The sequence below is a fragment of the Lichenostomus cassidix genome, chromosome 3 (genome assembly GCF_008360975.1).
Source record: "Lichenostomus cassidix isolate B80296 chromosome 3, HeHo_3.0, whole genome shotgun sequence".
NCBI lineage: Eukaryota > Metazoa > Chordata > Aves > Passeriformes > Meliphagidae > Lichenostomus > Lichenostomus cassidix.
Genome location: NC_139483.1, coordinates 61,842,164 through 61,857,766, shown reverse-complemented (window position 1 = coordinate 61,857,766; position 15,603 = coordinate 61,842,164). Strand labels below are relative to the sequence as shown.

Below are 15,603 nucleotides of genomic sequence, written 5' to 3'. Positions count from 1 at the left end.
CACTTGTCAGGGTGAGCAGCTCAACCTGAAAACTCTTGATAACTATAACCATCTTACCCTGCTCTGTGCATTGCCTGCAGCAAACTAAACTCTGCTCACCAAGGAAGGTACAACATCCTGGGCAGCAGTCATTAGACCATATATGGAAGATTGTCCAGTTTTGCTCATGCCTTACCAAAAGGATGTTGATAAACTGAAGCAGGAATAGGAAGGTACACTTGAGGAGACAATGAGGGACTGGGGCTTGTTCAGCTTGGAGAACACTTGGGGAGATGTATGACCAGCTTTTCCATATGTGCTGAGAAGGTGGTGCCAGGCTCTTTACAGAGTAGCAGGAGAACAAGAGACTATGGTTATGAACTAGAAGAGCACAGATTCAGACCTGAGGTAAGGAAGGTCTTTTTCTTCATGATGACAGTGAAACCCTGGCACAGAGAGGTTGTGGAGTCTCTATCCTTGAAAATATTCAATAGCTGAAAGGACAAATCCCTGAGATGTGTGATCTGAATTAGTTATTGACTGTCTTTGAGTAGGAGGTTGGAGTGGATGACCTCCTGAGGAAATTTCTAACCTGAATTATTCTGTGATTTGATAACACTGAGTTTTCAGCCTTGTTTTGTCCTTTACTTCTGGCTCTGTCCCAGTCACCTCCTCTTGTCCCACTCTCAGAGACCTACAAGCAATGCAGGGTAATACTGCTGTTCTCCACCAAGTGAACCTTGACATGATCAAAAGTGTGCTGGTTTTGAGGTGTGGACAAACTCCCATTTTGACAAAACCCTACCTTGTCTTCGTAAGAGAGTTGCATAGCCAGGGCTTTTAGGCAGCTGTCCCAGCAAGAAAACATTTGCTTTCCTTTCATGCAGCCATACATTTCATTTAGAATGATTCTTTGTTGTCTTTTACATTGCTGGTCTTCTGGAAGCTGGTATTTGACTTTTCAAAATGGTGGCTGGCAAGAAGCCATGGCAGTAATTAGCAGGAAGGCAGAGCAGAATTCCAACAAACACTTAGTTAAGGTATTTCTGTAGAGCAAAAATGAAGTTTTTTTCTGCTTCAGCAAATGAAGAAATAATACTGCCTAGTGTTCCAGTCCCAAGCAAGTTCAAAGAAGTTGTATTCAGGGTCCAAAATAAAGTGGAGCAATTTCTGGGAGTGGGAGCAGGAAATGAGCCAAAGACAGTGGATACATGTTCATTTAGGCAAAAAGACAGACGGGGGAAAAAGTAATTAAACCACAAAGAGCAAAACCAGGTGTCATTGGCAAGAGACTGAGTGACTTCTCGCATGAGGAAAGTGAAAAACATATTTCACACCCAGTCAACACCTTGACTGATTCTGTACCAGTGTTCAAACCTATGCCAGTCTGTTGCTGTGGCCTTGTAAATCTGTTTGGGGAAGAAGAAGGTTATGACCAATGCTGAAGTTTAAGTTACTGATTTCTACCTGACTGCCTCATCCATTTATTCCCATCTGAACAGAACAACTTTGTTTTGTTAACTTGTATGCACTATGAAAGAGATGATTGTTCCTCCCTTTTTTTTTCTTTTTTTTTTTCTTTTTTTTTTTTTCAGGAGACAGACATTTTAGTCTATTCCTAAATTTATTGGTGATGATATTCTGAAGCAAGCATCACTGGATTGTGGCCTCTGAGAAGCCACCAGAGTCTGCTTCCTCCCAGACCTTCCTTCATGTCTCATGTACCCCATCTGTTCAGAAAGTATTCAGCAAAGTCAAGCAGGATTCCTTGCTTTGATTTGAATAGGTTTTTTTAGTTGTCCCAGAAGCAGTGACCCTAATTCATTTTTATATGCAGAATTCTTTTTTAGAAGACTAAACAGCATAAAGTTGAACTAGTTTGTACTCCTCCTAATCATATTACTTGTTCCCTTCTCCTCCTCAGCTGACTTTGAGAAAAGCTCAGAAAGCTCATGCTTTTCTTCAGCAGCAGAATCAGAATTCATACAGAATGAGCAGATACAAAGACATCATCTAAAGGGTGCCTATGAGTAGTCTGAAATAATGACTTAATAATAAATGTGAAATAATGTTAGGAAAATTCCAGAATTTATTTTCTTTCCTAAAATTGAAGGGACTCTGAGGTCAAATTTCTAGTGTGGATTAATGACATGTAAAATTTCTAAAATAGTGTTAAAGCATATAACAAGGACACTTCTTTTTTTTGGCCACTGTTGAATTGGTATTACATTTCTTTCCCTAAAAATGTTGCTTTGAAGAGGAAACTTGCTAGACTGGTTTACCATAGAAGCAAAGAGCCTCTCCCAGAAAACACAGGACCTTGGGGTGACAGAGAGGTAGAATGATAACTTTGTCTATCAAAAGTCACTTTATCCAGTTATACTGCCTTGAGAATTGGTCATCACTGTTTTCTTAGTAGTTGCAGAATTCACTAACTTCAAATTCAGTGATTAACTTGGGATTTGCCTGAGAACTTCTCTCCAAAAAAGCAGCGTGAGCAGGCTTTTCAGGACTTGGGTAAATCAGCTTTCTATTTGGTGAGGGGAGCAAAACAAGGGGCATTTTCTGATGCATGAAGAATTATGTGGTGGCATCAGTTCAGGCCTCACTAGGTGATGATCCAGCTCTTGAACTTGGTGCAACTTCACAGCGTCAGGGAATTGAAGTTATAGTAGGAGACACAAAATCAACACAAAAATTCGTGCCCAGAGGGTCAAAAATAATTACATAAATAACTTCTGCTTATTTCAGACATATTTGTGGTCTCTTTAGAACTGTGTGTGTCTAACAGCTTACACTGACCTCCTTTAGTGTTTTCAGACTTCCAGCTCCAGTATTCCTCACAAACTAAGGTATGCCATGCACTTAAACTTCACCAAAGGCTGGCAAGAGGCATAGGGTTTTTTCCTGAGTACAGTTGTTAAAAATGTCTAATAACTCTTTCCAGTGTAAATAATCACTGTTTGAGTTTGGTACATGCAAATAATATAAACAATTGAAAACTGGGTGGTCAACTTCCTTTTAATGCTGTTACTTTCTTTATGGCTATGGTAATTCCTGACTGGCAGGGATAAACTCTAATAACCATTCCCCCAGGGAGATCAGCAAAATCAAACTATTAGTTGTGGTGAGTTAACATAGTGTGTAAAAAGAGAGGCAATTAAAACTTTCCTGTCATCAGATCAGCAGGTCTGTGTTGTGATTGTTCTCATTCATTTTCAGTTGCGAGAAGCATGTAAATGTCCTAAGGTGTATTGCAACTCTTGTCCCCAAGAGAAAAGTGGTTTGTTGGGGTCCTTTTTAGTGCTTGCCTTATCAGTATTTTGGTAATGTAATGTTGGCAATACAAGGAAAATATTCTTTTAGAGAAACACTCAGAAGTTCCTTGCAGCATAGTCAATGTTATTAGTGTCAAGTCTTACATAAATAAACATACAGTATTTTGGTTCGACTTTGCTCATGATTTAACCCTTTCTAAAAGCTCTGTGCTGCTGACAGTTTTTAGTTGGGAGCTAACTGGAGGAAAGGACTGGTAAGAATTCATGGCTTGGGAGAAAACAAGCACAGTCATTACAGTACTCAGCTGGAAATGTGGAAGTTATGAATGTTGGTCTGATTCCAAGGCTTCTTCTTGTATAAGAAATAGTCACTGCATAAATTACAGATGCAGATTTCTTTAGGTTACAAGAATAATATTTTTCCTTTTTATTTCAAGTGGTGGCCTGAAAAATGCCAGTCCTGACACCCAACTTTTGTGACATACAGTTTTTTCCCATCAATGAAAGCACTGGCTTAGAGGTTAAAGTGTAAAGACTAGGGCAAAACTTGAGCTGACATCAAAAGAGCAGAATTTCAGTTAAAATACTTCTGCACAGTGGAAAGTGCTATTGCTCAATTTAATTTCTTCCCTGGGGATCAAAGCATTCACCTAGGAGACAGCAGCTCTAGGCAGTTTTTCTTCAAATCACAAGGTATTCCTCCGGGCACATTTTCAAAAGGAGGAATGAACCCTGCCTGGTGATTCAAAGGACTCATTGCAGAGGTGATGATTTCTTTATCAGCTGAAGTGAGCAGTGAGGAGATGCAGGTGCGGCCTGGCAACCCAGAGCAAGGCAAAGTCTGTGATGGGTATGATCCCTAGGCACACCCTTCTCCCAGGTGTTACCTGTTGGTTAGTTCCAGGTGACTCTCCTTTCATATATGAAATTTGTAGGTTGAAGCAGTTTTCCAACTTGGGAGAGGAAGATTTGGCATCTAGTTTCGCAGTTTGGCTTCTCTGCACTTTGCAGATCTGCTACCTCAAGCAAAGGTATCATGGCACCTGTCATACATAGAAATGTTCTTGGCTGAAAAACAAAGAAAATCCACTCCCAGATGCTGTGAAGAAGTGGTGTGTGGAACAAAAAAAAGGCAAGATAAATTCCAGGGACAGTAGTGGACCTTCATCACGACTGTCCACAAGAAGTTTGACTTTGCAAATGGCTACTTGCACTGGGCTTAACTCCACCTTTATTTGCTTAAGAGAAAAGTGTGGGCTTATCAGTTGTAGGATGATCCCCAACAGTTTCATATCAATGAAATTCTGAGAACTTTTCATCCCTAGTCATCTTACCTTAATGGCCATGGCAAGAACATTTAGAGAGAAAAGAAATTGGATGACATATCTCCTCAGACATCAGTGTAGGGATGTCCATACCTAATAATACAAAATAAATGCACTTTAAAAATAACCTGAAATGCCTATATATGTGTCTCATAAGCCAAAGAATATTCGGGACATCTATCCAATAATATATTTCATGGTTTAATTTTTATTTCTTTAAAAATTTCATACAAGATGGCCTGACTGGTCTATAAAAAGACTTAACAGAGCTTCTCAAATACACTAAATTCAAGTTCACAATACTTTGTTCATCTGTTAGCAAATCAATAAATAAAACTTCTTTTTGTAGAAAAACTCAGCAAGAAAAGGTCTCTGTAGTATTATATGAAAAACAAATTTCTTGAAATGCAAAAGCGTTTAAATAAATGATGACATGCCAGGATGGACTTCACCCAACTCAAACATGATGCTTAGAAGACTCTGAATACTCTAATTGCTGCAAGGCCAATACAGTTTATCTGAGTTTACAGCAAATAACCTGTCCTTGCATATGTAATGGGAAAACTTTCATTAAAGCATCCTGCTGCATATTAGGAAGCTCTTAGATCATTAGTTTATGTGGCACCAAGTCACTTACCAAACTTATAAGTGTGAAAGTTTGGTTTCTAAGTCACAGTTTTGGAAGCTGCAGTAGCTGTTCAGAAAAATCTATCCTTTAGCTGGTAGAAACCCTGAAGAGCTGTAAAGATGTGTAATGTATATGCTTTTGTTCTTCAAAATGGAATAGAGAGAACCCATCAACAGACCTTTTGTACGTGCATGTTGTTTTCTTCCTCTCCTCAGCACTTAGGCACCTATAAAGTAGCTAAAATCAACACACAAAATGTCAGGTTTGAAAGGGCATGTTTGAAAAGAGAGCATTTTGGGCTAAGGATGTGATTCAAAGCACTGACTGTACTAACAATTTGTCCAGTAATGTATCATCTGAAGTAAAAGCATGGGGTTTGGTCTTTAGGTGAGCAACAGATTTGGAACAAGACAGCATTTTAACTTGAGATAACATTCACAATTTTATGCTTCCCTGCTGATAGCAGGCATGATTTACTGAAGGGAGGGGGAATAGAAGGGAAGACAACAGCTTGAGGAAGGGGCTAATGGTGCTGTTGCCATTGCATTACCCCAGCCAGGCTGTCCGTGAGCATCAGCATGGTAGCAACCACATACCTCCTTCTGCAATTGTAGAACAGGTAGTGTGTATTCACACTACTCTCTTCAGATTCAGGTTCTTAATTAGAAATCCACCCTTGCTTTGCCTTGCCAACTATACTAAAATATATGAAGCATATTTTGTAACCAGTGGTACTAAAATATATGAAGCATATTTTGTAACCAGTGGCCAAGGACAGGTACATCACTGAATTTTTTTCTGGATGGTGTTAATTGAGCAAAACCAATAAAACAGGCATAACCGACATGCACAAGAAGAAAACTAATTTTACAGAGTGCTAAAAGCTTCAGGCAAGATTGTAGTTTTCCTGTAAATTTATGCTCTCTTTATTGTATTAGCTACTGTGGCAGAAACGTTGAGGTGGAAGCTGAAAAGTTGTGCAACTTATTTTTATGTATTTTGAAATCCAGTAATCTCTCCATGATGAACCCATATCTACTTCAAAATGCTGGCCTTTGTTAATATTCTAATAACTTTCTGGATCAGCATTTCTATAACTAGTACCTGTGAAACAGGCAGGAGTTGAGTTCTCTGAGCCCTTCACAAAGTTTGTACTGTGTTTCACGAAGTGATTTCATTATTTCTTAACATGAAAGTGCAGTGAAAAGAATGTTCATCCAAGAGAGAACATGGGGAAGAAAAGGTTATACTTGCCAAGTGCTGAATCGTTGAATGGATTGGTATAGAATTTAGTGTATCTTATTGTACCCAATTTAATACATAAGTTGTTTGAAGGCTAAATTAATATAACAATTTAAATAAATTGTTTCCTTTTTTTACTTTCTTTTGCTGTCTGGGTTAAATATCTGAAATAGAGATGACACTGTAAGAAAAGGAATACATATATAGGCAAATTATTTTCTTTTTCTGCTGTATTGGTTTGAAAACAAACCAGTGGGAGATCACAAGTTAAGATTGAAATTAAAAATAAGTGAAATAATACAAGGAAAAGCACTGACAAAGTCAGATACAACCTAACACCCTGTTAGGGTGGTGGTAGCAGTCCAACTGAAGTAGTCCAGTTGAAGCGGTGATCCTGTGAAGGTCTAGTCTCCAGCTGACGATCCAGTGGTAGCTCTGGTCCTCTGGGAACCCAGTAGACAGGGCTAGCTCAGGCAGTTCCAAGGCCAGGTTATATCCAGGTGGGAACACCTGGCTCCTCCCTCCTGGGCAGAGCATCCCACCATGGGATGAGATAAGTCCATGAGTCACACGGTGGGTCCCTGATGGCCCATTGCCTGTCATGTGGGGTGGGTCATTAGCAGCTGACAGCAGCTAACAGCCCACAGATGGTGGTAATAGAATACTTAACTGCATCTATATTGCAACCTAGGACATCTGCTAACTAACTTGTTTCTACTGGCATCCACTGAAATGTCCCTTTTTCACTCTAGGAAATAAGTAATCAGCAGATGTGAACAGCTTGTGGTAAGACCCCTATCTCACTTGCCCTAGCAAGGGGTACCTCTGGAGAAACATAACTCCTGTGAGATTGCTTTAGGTTTAGAGCAGCTGAATTTTATTCAGCTTGGATCCCCTGTGCTGTAGGTGACTGACCCTTGAAAAATGTCAGATAGAGGCAACCTTGACTTGGTACAGAACACTGAATCATTTCCTCTACCAAGAAGTCCATTTTTCTTGATTGTTTCTTTCCTTTTTTTGTCTTGCTGACGTATGTGGCACACAAGATGTGTATGGCTCAAAATTGCTGCAGGTTTTCTGATTTTTACAAGCAGGGAGGCTTTTCCAGTGGCAATTTGCTTCTCTGGTAGTTATGTGCTGGAGGTTATTTCTGTGGAAACAGTGGAACCTGGAGCTGCTGGCACAGCTTGAGCAGTGGCTTTCTTCTTTAGCTCATGCCGACCCCTCTTGAAGCCATGCTATGGGGCTGAAGGCATACCTGAGCCATGAATATTAAGGTACTTAGCATTTTGGGGGGCAGAACTGGGGAGATTGCCAAGAAGCCATACTAAATAACTCTCTTCTTGCAGGCTGGTCAGTTCTTCATGCAAATCAACTGACAGCTAATACCAAATTAGGAAGGATGGTTATTTCCAGGTTGCTTTCTTGTCTGCTATGAAACTCTCTGTGTTTTGATGCTGAAATACAAACTCTGTTGTAGACGTTTGCTGAAAATATGTTGGCAAAGTATTATTTATCTTAGAACAGTGTGAAAGCACAGTTGCATGCTCTCTATTTGGATAGCAGAATGCCATGGAACAGCCACAGCTTGTTGCTTACACTGTGTCCTGGCAGCAGTTTCCACCTTTGGGGTGAATGTGCAGCACTGCTGGTGCTGAGAGATTTGCCTTCAGTTATGAGAGGATGGAGAATTCTCTTAATGGCCCTGTTGTTAAGGACTCATTTTTGTACCAGAAGTGCCCTGAATGAAAAGGCTGAAGTCCAGAAGTCTACCTGTAAGGCATGTGCTCTTCTATGTGAATTTGTAATCTGTTCATCTATTTTAGATGTATGCAAGTTTATCTTCCTCCCTGGCAACAGTTCAGCTTTCCCTTGGTCTTTTGCTGTAGTCAGCTGAAAAGCCAGACATTGAGATCACTTGCCAGTTGTTTCTGGGTGTCTCTGGTATTCATCAGCCTCTTTTTGCTGTCCTGTAAGTAGCTTTTTTTCTTATGCTCTCATTGCTATATAGTGTTCTGTAATTCTTTTAAGCTGTTTTAAAAATATTTTAACAGGGTTTCATAAGCACCTGCTATTACTAAAGAACTTTAGTTAATGAGCTGTGTTTGTTTTCTTACTGTTTTGAACAAATTAAGCAAACAGAAAAGTTCCTCTTTATTTAAATGTTCATAGCTTTGCCAATGTTCTCCTGCTTGCTGGGTTTTCCACACTGTGGAAGTCATCTTTGTCTTTCTAGGCTCTCCTTTGAAACACTAGAGCAAGCTTCTTGTTTGGTACAATAAATGTGCTTAGATTAAAAGCCAAAAAGACTCCATATTATATGTTAAAACTATTTTCTTTGGCTGCTACTATCAGTGTTTTAGGGAGTTCCCTGCTGAGAAGTACAGAAATTACTTCAGTTCCTCTGTGGGTGCATTTTTTCTTCCTTCAGAGGGGAAGAGAGATTCATTGGGTGAAACCATTTATGTGGCCCTTAAAATGCAGATTGTCAGGTCAGTCCTGCAGAGACATCTGTATGAGAGCCAGGTTTCTGGAGCTGTTTGTGGCTATGAGGAGTCTGAGATGGAATACTGGACGCAAGCAGCTCTGAACTGAAAAAGAATAGCTGGTTTTGCTTGCCCTTGGCCTTCACACAGTCATCACAAACGTGAGGGACTCTACAATTGAGGGAGGAGCGCTGAAACTTCTCAGGCAGGAACAAATCTTGCTCTTACTTTTTTTGCTCTATCAGCATACATGAGCAAGGATTTTGTGGAGGGGTATCTGCAGGGACTTACTTTCTGTCAGTACTCTCCTAAATCTCCATTTCATTGAACAAATCCATAGTGGTTTGGTTGATATTGTAAGGAACAGAATGTGACCCATGGTTTGAAAATGAGACTAGCATACATGTCTGTTCAGTGAAAGCTCATGCCTGTTCATCTGCAATCAAGAAAATGCAGGATTATTTCTGTACTTTTTAATAGAAAAACACAAGTTATAAATAAAAATTTTCAGCTGCTCATTTTAAAGTGTTGTCTTTAGTAGCTCTTCAAGAACAAGAGGTCATCTGCAGAAAGAGACCCCTGAAATCTCACCATCTGCAGTTTTCTACCCAGATTCACACAAGGCTCTAGAGAGGCGATGTATCTGGTGATCATCCCCAGTGCTGAGTGGAATTTAGAAAAAGAGAATCCACAGTCTCTAGGGATATGTGTTCATTGGGAGACCATGGCAAGCACCTTCTTATTTTTGACCTTTGGAATATATAGGCCTTAATGCAGAAGTAAATCTCAGTACACAAAACAAGGATTACATATATTGAGTTCTACAGCATCAGCATAATCCCTCAATGATCTGCACTTGTCAGTCAGTATCACTTCCAGGCTTTCTTTTGAAATGTTCAACTCATACTTCCACAAAAAAACCCCACCCTCCTGTGGAATTTCCATCAAGCAATGTGCTTAGGTCTGTGCATTTCTGGGAAAGACTCATCTTTGTAGAACGTGTCCTCTAGAATGGTTTTGGTGTTAGTTTCAATCTGTCTAGAAACAGAATTGTCAGTTTGTAGAAAGATTCACTCAGTGATAATGCCTATCTGTTTTTTTTGCCTTTTCTCATTTTCTGTGGTTAATAAGACAAAAGGGGGGGCGGGGGGGAAGACTTCTGAGGAATTTGCATGCAAAAAAAAGAGAAGAAAAAAAAAGAAGACAGATTAATTTACACTGCTTGGTGTCAGGCTGTAATATGATTATGCTGACAAAACTAAAGAAGGGAATGTTCAGAGCTCATAGACATTTTAGAAGAGGTCATTAGCTAAGCAGATGGGAAAATTTTGTTTCTGAGCATTCTGCAGTTCCTGAATTCACACATTACACAGGTAGGTACATGCTCTGACCAAATGCCATGGAGGCTGCAAAACCTTAAGAGGAGCTTGCCAGGGGGGCTGTTATTTCCAGTTAAACATAAAATTTGAAAGCTACAAAATGTCAGTTCTGAGCAGTAATCTTTACACAATAGGAAATGGGTTCTTTTGGGCTCCTCGTTCCTCCACAGCACAGTGCCTTCAGCGAGGGATTGAAATGGCAGATGTGAGTAACTCCAAATGGCAGATGCAACTCCCCCACTGCAGGTTGTGTTGCTCATTCTTCTGTGTTTCTGTGAGGAGGTTCACCTGTGGGAACCTGGGGAAGAGCCTCTGCAGGGATGGTGGAGACATTTTGGTGTGGTCCTCCTGTAGGGCAGGGTGGGAGAGGCTGGGGAGGGGGACACAGGCATTTTCTGCATGGAGAGAGCATTTCTGTGAGGGTGTGAATTTGTTGCTGTAGGACAAAGAGGAGGGAAGGCATTTGCTGCCATGGGAGTGTAGGAAGAGGGGAGGAAGGGCCAGTGTTGTATCTTTCAGGGTAAGAGAAGGAGGACTTGAGGCGAAGGATGTCCCATCTCCTACATGACTTCTGTGGTTGACTTCTGTGACTTCTTGCTGTCAGGGTTTGACCATCTTTGTCTCAGTGACGGATGAGAGCACAAAGGAACAAACTTCCTGTGATAATCCAAGCAAGGTCTGGGATTTCCTTGCCTCCTAATCTTTTAGCAAATGTTCTGTATCACTGGGGCTGTGCACAGGGTCTTTCCAGTGCAAGGAAACCCAGTGAGGTTGTGTTTGTGAACTTCCAGGGGTGAAACCAGAAAGTGAAAATTTCAGAGAGATCAAAGAGCCTGGTGATTAAAGCAGTCTTCACATCTGTAGCTGACTGTCTTCCTACCCTGTGCCAGTCCCTGAATATTGGCAAGCACCTCTTTAGGAACAGTCAGTGGTCTCTGTCTTGCCTGGACCTAGTAAAACTTTTTAATTAAAATTGATGTGATTCAGGAATGATGTGGTTCCATCCCTGTGCTGTGAAAGTGCAGATTCTCCTTTTTGTCTCAGTTTTCAAGATGAAAAACCTATCCAATTTTGCTCCAAAGGGAAGCAACATTTGCTCAGACTGATCTTGCTTGTTGTTTTTGCTACTCCTTGTGGAAGAATGGCTCTACTCTAACATGTCAAAATTAAATCCACCTCTCACTCAGAATATAGCAGACTAAAGGCAAAATTTAAATTAAAATTAAAAAGATGAGAAGAAAGCAAGCTGATTGTTAAACTTTTACATCAAAAAAATTCAGTATATGGAACTTCTACTTAATGTTGTTCGTATGACAAATGGGAACAAGACTTGATTGCTTGTTTATATCTTGGTTTTCATTCCTCCCCTTTCCTTAAGCTTCAATGGCCCATGCAGATCACAAAAGTTAAATAAAAGTTCTGTGGATCATGGCATCCCAGCTAAAATAGCCTAAGGGTCCAGCCATACTTAGAATCATAGAATCATACAGTGGTTCGGTTTGGGAGAGATAGAGGCCATTTAGTCCAATCCCCCTGCCAGTGGCTGGGACATCAGCAACAAGATCAGGTTGCTCAGAGCCCAGTTCAAACTGATCTTGAATGTTTTGAATGATGGGGCATGAACCATCTCTCTTGGCAACTGTGCCAGTGCTTTAGCACCTTCTGTAAAAAAATTCTTCTTTATGCATATTCTAAATTGACCCTCCTTCAGTTTAAAACCATTATCTCTTGTCCTGTCACAAGAGGTCCTGCTAAAAATTTTTATTCTAGGCCCCCTTTCAGTACTGAAAGTCTGCAAGTGCTTCATTCAAATATCTTATAAAAAGCACACTTTAACTTTCTACTGTCATCTTTTAAGTTATCCTGTGTGTACTGGTGTTTTTTACAGCCTTCTTATCATTTGGGATACAAATATAACTTTTTTTTGCTCCCTATTTGAAACACTTAATCCAGGTGTTTCAATAGCAGGGCATGTTTACTGAAGGATCATTTATCAAAATGGAAAGGGTTCTTCGAAAGTCAACTACTTTAATTAGATATAATTTTAAATGAATTCGTTTAAAATACATTAATTGAACTGTGTGGAAATTACCTGTCTGCCAGTCTCATACATGCCTTGGAAAGGTCTGTTTGGTTCTTGTTCTTGAAAGACAGATAAGCTATAACAGTTGGAGGTATGGGTTTGCTTTTAGGGCTTAGATATTTTGAGAGACAGTAATTTTTCTTAATTGCCAAGTAAGCTCACTGAGACCAGAAAATAATTTCCTTAGTATAGTTTACTACAATTTTGATTGAAATATGTCTTATTTTTTACCAATCTAGTGTATAACTGTGAAGCCCTAAGATAGGAAGGGAAGGCTGGTTTAGAATCTCTGGCTAAGGTCATTAAAGGGTAACAGAGATGATTCATACTTTCATAAAATAGAAGTGTATTGAAAGGGTAAAGAAATTAAACCAAATTAATCCCATGTGTAATTCTACTGACTTGTTTAGGCTTGTAACTACTATGAATTTCACCTATTAGGCTTATTCTCCTAGGAAAAAGAGACACTCTGAAACAGCATGAAAGTCAGGGAGGTTTATAAATTGCTGTGATCGATGGTATCCTTTCAGCAGAGATGCAGAGGAAACAAATAGTCATCTAAAAGTAGGAAAGGAGAAGCAAGTATAGTACTGCATATAAACCCTTCACCTGAAGCATAAAATTAATCCAAAATAAGTTCTAAGGAAAAATTTATTGATGTGTATTTCTTAATGTGCGGATAATAATCATACAGCCTATTTGTTTCCTTCATTACTCCTCAAGACAATTGTGGGATTGTGGATTTTTTTATTTATTTAATTTCTTTCATCAGTGATACTCAGTGGAGCAGTGTTTAGCTGGCTCATTCTCAGAAAATTTAGGAACAAGATGCTCTCAAATACTTACTCCCCTATATTCCTTATTCTGTGGAAAAAGCTTTTCCTGCAGTCTCAGAACTTTCTGGCAAAGGATTAAATCTGAGGTTTTCATTGTTCTAATCCTTTGTGCCTGTGAGTGTAAATACCCCGCAGTCTCTGACCATGATGCAGTCATAGATTTTCTGGTGCACATGTCACCAGGGACTGTATCATCAGGTGTCCAATCCCCTGGAGATATCTCTTATCACCAAATCTGAGTGGGACAAATCTGACTCAGTGAGTGCTCTTGAATGTCAAAGCGTTCATTCCCAGTACTGTCTCCTGGCTGTATTATCAAATATCAGTGGAAGCAACACAAGCCTTGCAATTAGATGAAGTACATGGAGAACTGCAGGGTCAAATTGTAAACCTGTACCATCAGAACATGTCTCAGTAAATTGTAATTGATTTATTTTTTTTACTTGCAATTTAAAGTCTATTGTAAATATAATTGAGAAAGTCTTGTGAATCAAGGTCATTAGTTAACTTCAACTATAAGCCTAAAGGAAGACAGATTTCTCAGATCTCAGTCTATTTTCTTGGTGAGTCATCATGAAAGGGGGCAAATTTTCCTACCTGTAATTTCATTAAAATCAGTAAATAGGACTACTGCCAAGATTGAACAGGTAAGCTGTAGAGGATATGACCTGAGTGAAATTGTATTAGAGTAAGCACGATGTATGCTGGAGAATGAAATGAAAATGAAAAATTATTCATTTAATTTTTAAGAAATCCTGTTTCTGAGGCAAAAATTTATGCTAAACCATAAATAAAATATAAATGGAACATACAGAGCAAGGGTATGAGGGTCCAGATATAAAATGCAATTGTCAAAGACAGTGCAGCAAAGTCATTTAACTTCTCAAAATGCATCCATATGTCCTATTGCTTTTTCATCTTTGTGAATGGTAAAGTCACTGACATGTCAAGGAGAGCAGCAGGAAACTTAAATAACTCATTAAAGGCTGTTTCAGGGCACCAGGTAGACTTGCAGTTTGAGGTTAGCTCAATTTTCTTTGTATTAGACTTCACTTGCCAAATGGCTGTTTCCTGCCCAGGCTCACTTTAAAAGTCACCAGATTAGTCTGAAAAGCTCAGTGTTCTCTTCTCTCTTGGTTCATCTTCCCCTGAGGGAAAACTGAACCAGAATGATTTTGCAGAATTTTCCAGCACCTGGGGTGGCATAAGGACATTGTCAATACAAAGTTTCAAGGGAAAGAAATTACCTTTTGATAGTTAGAAAAATGCAGTTGAAAAACCTTTGGGTAAACCAGCAGAGATAGCTTTATAGAATTATCCTTCAATAGTCCACTTTTATTAGCAAAATCAAAGACCTTTTACTATCCTTGAACTGAGTTAATAAAATAATATTTTATTAACTAATTAAACATTTATCGAATTGAGCAAATGCTATTTTCTTTTCACCATCCTATTCAGTGAAGAATGCCAGATGAAGTACTTTGGATTGGATTTCCAGGAGTATTCTTGAATGAGCCAGAAAAACAGTTCAGGAAGTCCAGATCATTTGTAGAGTACAAAATGCAATTGAAGTGAGAAACACATGAATAATTATAGGGGAAATAGTCATGCAGAGCTTCATAGCAAAAGCAAAGAGCGCTGAGACCCCAAGAACCACGTTTGAGTGAAGTGTTCAGGTGATGTCTGCAAGATATCTGAGTGGCTCTCTGACTGATATTTGCTCTTTGTGAAAAGGGTGGTAGAGATGCTCGCAGCAACCAGAAGCACTGCTGAAATAGCTGAACTTGTCAACTGCTTTACCTGTCCGGTTGCTGCTTAAGGAAGCAAGCAAAATAATAAAAACTTCGAATGCTAGATTTACAGACTCACTCATGACAAAGACAAACAGGCTTTCTTGCAGCTTTCCAGGTAAAGAAAATATAATTAGCCTCTATTAGCACATTAGTACTTTAACTGCTCAATAAAGAATAGATTTAAGCTGACTGTTTTAAATACTGTTTCCAGACCTCAATGAATAAGTAGCAATTTAATACGGAGTTTCACTTTTTTTTTTTTTAATGGGGTTTTTTTGGGGTTTTTTATTTTTTTGTTTTGTTTTGGTTTTTTTTTTTTTTGTTTGTTTGGTTGGTTTGTGTTGGATTGGTTTTTTTTTTTTCTTTGTATTAGAACAGACTTCTATGAGTAATTCTTGTTCTGGAAATCGTGACTCCTCCTTGCTTGTGCTTGCACTATGAAATCAGAATGCAGAAATGAAAAACTTAAATAGGAAAGTTTTACTCAAATAGAAGAATAGTGCTTGTATTTGGTTGGACTTTAGCTGTTCCAAAGCATTTATCAGACACAAACGATATAATCATAAGATAAAGA

At 39.2% G+C, this 15,603-nt stretch overlaps 1 protein-coding gene across 6 annotated transcripts in view; it reads left to right on the top strand.

Annotated features, from left to right (window-relative positions):
- The window catches only part of PKIB (cAMP-dependent protein kinase inhibitor beta), a 54,983-nt gene that overhangs the window by 25,592 nt on the left and 13,788 nt on the right, over positions 1-15,603 (top strand). The window contains exon 1 of one of the 6 annotated variants that reach the window (XM_085056070.1): positions 8,337-8,424. The exons of the other annotated variants lie outside the window; for them this stretch is intronic. The gene's annotated coding sequence lies outside the window, so the exon portion shown is untranslated. Of the gene's footprint in view, positions 1-8,336; positions 8,425-15,603 lie in introns of those variants that run through there. 6 annotated transcript variants of the gene reach the window in all.